The sequence below is a fragment of the Acinonyx jubatus genome, chromosome C2, assembly GCF_027475565.1.
Source record: "Acinonyx jubatus isolate Ajub_Pintada_27869175 chromosome C2, VMU_Ajub_asm_v1.0, whole genome shotgun sequence".
NCBI lineage: Eukaryota > Metazoa > Chordata > Mammalia > Carnivora > Felidae > Acinonyx > Acinonyx jubatus.
In genome coordinates this window covers 73,205,965-73,212,948 of record NC_069384.1, presented here as the reverse complement: position 1 = coordinate 73,212,948, position 6,984 = coordinate 73,205,965, and the positions used below count along the sequence as shown (strand labels likewise).

The following is a 6,984-nucleotide window of genomic DNA, read 5'->3' as shown; positions in this document are numbered from 1 at the left end:
AAGGGAAAAGATAGGGTTTCTGAAGGGCAGTTTCAGAGGCTGGGAGATTTAAACATAAAAGAACCTTTCTTTCCTTTACTAACAGGTTGTCCAAAGGCCGGTGGTGGGCAAAACAGTTTGCAACAGGGGCAAATGGCTTCCCTGTAGGAGAGTGTCCCTTGTAATCACTGAGACCAGCGGAGTTCGCTCTTAGAGACTTGCTCTCTTCTATTGCAGAGTTGGAATTGTTCCAGATATGAAAGCCTATAGTTCTATTTGCCCCCCTTCCTCTGCCTCCTTTATAATCACTTCATTTCTCCGGGAGGTCTTCTTAAAAGGTGATGTCTTGCTTAGTGACAGCGTCATATCTACGTGACTGTGTAGCACTAACCACGTTAAGGATAAATTCCTCTCCTCTGGGGAAGGGGAAATTCTAGAGCATGCTAATTGCCCCATGTAATAAATCATGCGACACAGGCACAGAGCATTTGAGTATGTCTTCAGTAAATCAGAGTTACTTAGAGATTGTGTACCTGTTCAGGTATTTGCAACTTTGCAAGTTCCCATTGTAGAAATCTGAATGCATTTGGCTTAAGTTTAGATTCGTATGTGAGAAAATTTTTCCTGGATTCCAACATTCACTAATACGTAGTTAGGTGTGGAGCGCAACTTCCTTTAATGTGTCACTTGAGAGGCCCTATTTTTATTGTTTCCAGAAAAACAAACACTTCTGCCGCCAATCTTGGGAAACAGTTTTCCTCTCTGATAAGAAGGACTTCATTTTATCCTGGTGAAACCTAGGTTTTCATCATTATAATCAAGCAGGAATGAATTGGGCACAATTGGAGTTCATTTTAATGAACCAGCTCCATTTTTTGAATTGTTAATCTCCATTCCTTTCATTTTCAGTCAAGACTAACACGAAATGGATTTCAACAGTGAGCTTCCCCACCCCTTTTGATGAGCTATTACACGTCCAGTGTCTATAGTAGAGAAGGAAATGAATTTATCCCATTTGTTGTGAAGTTGAAGTGTTCAGTTGTAGGGGGAAAAAAAATCCTTCTTATTCATGGCAACATCTTTGGGTGGTGAAAAAGAAAGTCTAAGAGAGAAGTACTAGAGGGCATCTAGTGCAAAGTGAGCCCAGGGAAAGCTGTGTGTCTGGACGGAGGGGAAGACGGTTGGCATTCATTCTTTCTTTCTTTTTTTTTTTAATTTTTTTTTTGAACATTTATTTATTTTTGAGACAGAGAGAGAGAGAGAGCGAGCGCATGAACAGGGGAAAGTCAGAGAAAGAGGGAGACACAGAATCTGAAACAGGCTCCAGGTTCTGAGCTGTCAGCACAGAGCCTGACGCGGGGCTCGAACCCACAGACCGCGAGATCATGACCTGAGCCGAAGTCGGACACTTAACCGACTGAGCCACCCAGGCACCCCAAGACGGTTGGCATTCAGCAGGACATTTCCACACAACCTCGATAAACAGGGAAATCAGAATATTAGGTACAAATCTCTGGCCCTCGAGTCACGTAACATATCAACACGAAGAAAAGTTAGGAACCAAATTTTACCTTTTTTTTTCTGGAGCTGCTGTTAGCACAACACACACACACACACACACACACACACACACATACATTTTCTACAGTCTTTATTTTTTGAGCAGCTTTAGGATCACAGTATTTTTTTTGTTTTAAGGAGAAAAAACCTAAGTCTCAACTCATTGCCAAGAAAGACCTCCAAGGACAAAGAGTAGAAATGAGATTATTGAGAATTAAGCAAAAACCCTAGAACAGACTATATCCGTCCAAGTTACGTCGACCCACCACTGGGTGGTGATGCGATTGAAACCTTCTTCTCAGGTACACTGCCCCAGAATATCTCCCCTATTCTTCCCTGGTCACCGGTATCAACAGACTTGGAAGTGTGTGTGTGTGTGTGTGTGTGTGTGTGTGTGTGTGTTTGTGTGGCTTTTGAATCAATAGAACGTTGTCCTGATTGAATGTGATCTGTAGCCATCATGACAGAGGGGATTTTTCTTCCCTTTCAATCAACAGCTTTCCATCTAGAGGACACAAAAGTGGCCTAGAAAGAGGTCACCACGGGGCACGCGGCCTGCACGATGGTCCTGAGCTCGTTTTATGACACCAGAAGATAAGCATAGTCAGCCCAAGGGAATGAAATGGAAGTGTCCCAATCAAATTTTAATCAGGCACGTAAGTCCACTCCACGGTCACACAGAAAATCCAAAGCCTGTTGCCCATTGTAAACAATCAACGCCTCTGAGCTACAAGTTTCATAGGATTTTTGCCTACCAAGGTGCTACTTTTTTTTAAATTTTATTTTTAAGTGATCTCTATGCCCAGCGTGGGGCTTGAACTCACAGCCCTGGGATCAAGAGTCGCACGCTTCCCTGACTGAGCCTGCCAGGAGCTCCATTGTGCCACTTCTATTAAAGAATTCACAATTTCTCATTTTTCATGAATCAAAGCTACTAACAATAACAACTTTTTTTAAATTTTTTTTAACGTTTATTTATTATTGAGAGACAGAGAGAGACAGAGCACAAGCAGGGGAGGGGCAGAGAGAGGGGGAGAGACAGAATCCAAAGCAGGCTCCAGGCTCTGAGCTGTCAGCACAGAGCTGGACGTGGGGCTCAAACTCATAAACTGCGAGATCATGACCTGAGCGGAAGTCGGACGCTTAACCGACTGAGCCGCCCAGGAGCCCCGATAACAGCTAACTTTAATGGAGGACTTACTATGGACCAACTGCAACAACCCTGTGATGTGGGTATCATTACTATCCTTATTTTACAGACGAGGACATAGGGGTTCAGAGAGATCAGGTAGCTCCAGCAAAGTCATTCTGCTAGGAAGTGGATGAGCACAGGCTTGACCCAGGATCTGTCTTCTGTCAAATTTCAGGTGATTCATCACAATATCATTTGGTCCAGCAGAGCTTCTGGTTTGCATGAGGTAGTCCCTGGTGTAACCACATAGCTAAAAAACAAAAGAGGGGGTGGGTGTCTCCATGAGACTGCAAGCCAGATCTGGGCAAATGCAGAATTCCCATTAAAGCTCTTTGAAATATTGAAAATTGTTCACAGACTTCCTCTCATCTTCCACATCGTTAACACCTTTCAGTATCCCTACAAACCTGCAAGCTCAGAGATAGGGAATCACTTGCTAAGTCCCATCCCTCATCTAAGAGACAGTCTGACTTTCAGCGGGGCTGTGCAATGCATATACGTGTAAGGCTCCCAGCCCCTCTCCACCAAGGGAGACCCCGGGAAGGGAGAAATAGTACATGGGCTTAAACAAGATATTCTCATTATTTTCCTTTGCAAAATTGCTTCCTGGCATCCTATCCCTCACTGCCCAAGAAGCAGAGCCTTCAGCCTTAACCAAAAAATGGTGGAAAGGTTCTATTTATTTAAAAATAATTTTTTTTAATCTTTATTTTTGACAGAGAGACAGAGCACGAGCAGGGGAGGGGCAGAGAGAGAGGGAGACACAGAATCCGAAACAGGCTCCAGGCTCTGAGCTGTCAGCACAGAGCCCGACACGGGGCTCGAACTCACGGGCTGTGAGATCATGACCTGAGCTGAAGTCGGACACTCAACCGACTGAGCCACCCAGGCGGCCCGTATTTATTTTTTTTAAATAAGTCCTTCAGCCGTATGATATTGTGACCTCGTGTCTCTAAGATGTTGGAGATACCACATGTTGACTGCTTCTGGACATTTTGAAACAATCTGAGATCTAAACCTACAGGCCAAGGAATACAAAGAGAGACCCGGCCATCAATCATGCACAGACACCCCAGAGTGTGCTTCCTCCTACTTCAGAGGTGGGAGTGGAGCTGGGGCAGAAGAATGTGAACCTTCAAATAGATCTTACTGGGTCCTAAAACAGGAATTAATATCGAAAGATCTTTCAGACAAGCCGCATCAATGTGGAAAATAATACGAACCCGGCTTCTCCTTCAGGTGAAGCCGCCTCGGAGCTCATGTTTCTGTTGACTGTTAGCTGCTGGGAGCCCGGCCGGAAACTATTCATCCCTGTGTCCCCGCAGCGCCTAATATACAACTTGGCACACTGGAGTATTATGGAAATATTGGCTTTATTACTAAAAATAAAGTCTAGAACCTCCAGGGCAGACACTGGAAGGAGACTGGCCAGGGGAAGGATGGGGGTCTGGGTAGGCAGGTCCAGGGACCCTCCTACCATATTTAGGATTCGCCTTCTCTTTAGAGGGTTTTATGTCCATTACTCCTACTTCCACGGTGGTCTCAGGGAAGGGCTGGACTTCCCCTAACACGTTGGCTCCAACCATCTTTCCAGGTGAGGTCTGGAGCCTGCCCAAGGGAGGCTAGAGCCTTCAAAAAAGACTCTGCCAAGGGAATAGGAAACCACAGGAGGGAGGTAACTGAGAGATCCAGTGAGATTTGAGAGCCTGGCTTTAAAACACGGCTTCACACATCAGCAGCCTGCAGTTCACTGTGGGCCCCTCGCCCTGCCTCTGTGCGGCAGAGAATACATTTCACTGCGTCCCACGATAAGGCTGCCTGAAGCCTGCAGAATTCTCCACGTCCACTGCCCAAAGGCCTTCCACCCAAGTGATTTGGAAATTCTACAAGTGAAGTTAGAAATATCTGTATTTCTGTATTGTATAAAAATATCTGTATTTTTATAATATAGTTAGAAAAATTCTAAACCAGGGGCGCCTGGGTGGCTCAGTCGGTTAAGCATCTGACTTCGGCCTGGGTCATGATCTCAGCTGCAGGTGAGTTCAAGTTCAAGTTCAGCTGCAGGTGGTGGGCTCTGTGCTGGCAGCTCAGAGCCTGGAGCCTGCTTCCGATTCTGTCTCTCCCCCTCTCTCTGCCCCTCCCCCATTCATGCTCTCTCTCTCTCTCTCTCTCTCTCTCTCTCTCTCTCTCTCTCAAAAATGAATAAACATTAAAAGATTGTTGTAACCAAAACAAGAAATAATATACATGCTATTGCAGGAATTACACTACTTAAACACATCACCAACCACTAAGAGAAAGTTAGGGTCAACCTCAGAACAAAAAGTTTGCTATTGCCGTGTACTTGAGGAGTGTCCCCTGACGGCAGGGCCACCCTCAGAAAAAAAGCTCCTATTTGCAGCCAGGAAATGATGCAACAAAATACATTAGAGATGTTTAGCAGACGCCAAGGCTCGTAAGCCAGCAATTGTCACCTGTATTCTCTCATCTCAAAATTTTGCATTAGTCAAAATGGGCAACCTCTTGTTGAGTTTTCAATAAATGTCATAAATGTGACCATACAAAATAAATTTATGCCGGCCAGGCACAGCTTTTCTGTGTTTTATATACTGTGTTCTTTGGTACATTTCATCTGGTAAAAGGACTTCCGTGTCTCTGAAAGTTTGAAAGTCCCTCCCTAGATCATTAAAGGGAGGTAGAGCCTTTTCTCCAGTTCCCCAGGACCCCATTTGTATTCTCTGTTCCCCAGGACCCCGAGACCTCCCCACAGACTTGTCCTTATTCCTGCAGGACTAAATAGGAAAACCAGGTCTCAAGTCGATGCACCCAGAAAGCATGTGAGCTGAGGTTGTTGGGAGGAGGCTCTTGGCTACACCCTGGGATGAACTGAGGGAGGGGCACTCATCAGAAATGCGGTAAGGGATCATTTTCTTACACACGACAGCCCAGTGATGCTGAGATGACTATACAACAGCCTTGCACATGAGCGCCAAAGGGTCCTTCGGAGGGACCTAGACCCGCCCCACATTTACTTATGAGGAAACTGAGGCCCAGAGAGGGAAGTGACTTACCCAAGGTCACACCATGCTTGCTCCCCTCATTCTGTGTCCCTTCTTCCTTCCACTGTGGCCCTCCTTCTCACTTACAGCGATGATCAGTTTTCGAGGTGAGAGGGTTAACCTTCCTTCTGAAAAGACGTTAGTCGTGATTTATATTTTTTAATGTGGCTAATGGTAGAAATAAAATGATAATGAGAGAGCAACACACGCTTTCAAAGTGACTGTTCGCCAAAGCGAACATTAAGCCTGATTTGATCACACCCATTAGAGATTTCAGCCGAACATTACAGGGATGTTTCTGGTGATTCTGTCTGATGGATGTGACAGGGTCAGCTGCTAGGGATAAAGAACCATCCCTGAAATGCCCAGCTAGACAAGATTTTTATCAATTATAGGTACAAGAGAATTTGAAATGTTATGTGTAAATCAAACTATTTCTAAAATGAAGCAGTTATTTTTAAAAATTCACTTGTATAATATAAGCAGTTTTACCTTTATTGGCCTTTTTCATAAGTAAAAAGATATTTGGGGAGGATAGATTCTATTTATTGTTTCAGATGTTGGATTTTATAATGTGAGACACCTATATGGAGAGCTTTAAGTCTAGAAGTTACCTTAGAGGCTGTAAGGTTCAATCTCTTCATTTTCCAAACGAGGCAGCTGTGGTCCAGAGAGAGGAAGTGACTGTCTCAAGGTCACATAGCAATCGCCATCAGAGCCAGAACTATGAAAACGCCTCCAGATCCAGGTCAAGGCATGTCATTTGATTAAAAGCCCTCAGAGCTCTCTGCCCTGTGAGTTGCAGAAACAAGATTACAGTAATGAAAATACAAAGGAGCACAGTCTATTTCCTTTATAAGTCCTTTATTTTGCCTTTAAAAATATAATATTGTTACTTACTCAATTTCAAAAAAAATTTTAAATAATACACAATAAGACAATTGCTTATTAAAACAGATTAAAATGAAAGAGAGAAAGAGAGAAAGAAAGAAAAGAAAGAAAGAAAGAAAGAAAGAACGAAAGAAAGGAGGGATGGAAGGAGGGAGGAAAAAAGAAAAGAAGGGAAGAAGTCAGGCAGACAAGCAGAAATAAGAATGCCTGTGGGGGCGCCTGGGTGGCTCAGTGGGTTAAGTATCCGACTCTTGATTTCAGCTCAGGTCATGATCTCATGGTTCTTGAGTTTGAGCCCCGCAT

At 44.2% G+C, this 6,984-nt stretch overlaps 1 long non-coding RNA gene across 1 annotated transcript; it reads right to left on the bottom strand.

Annotated features, from left to right (window-relative positions):
* Positions 1 to 2,711: 2,711 nt before the first annotated feature.
* LOC128315213 (uncharacterized) lies at positions 2,712 to 6,748 on the bottom strand. The gene is made up of 3 exons (XR_008297733.1): positions 6,405 to 6,748; positions 5,803 to 5,918; positions 2,712 to 2,981 (listed from the first exon to the last, which is right to left on the bottom strand). It is a non-coding gene; the product is annotated as an uncharacterized LOC128315213 (long non-coding RNA).
* Between the last annotated feature and the right edge of the window lie 236 nt (positions 6,749 to 6,984).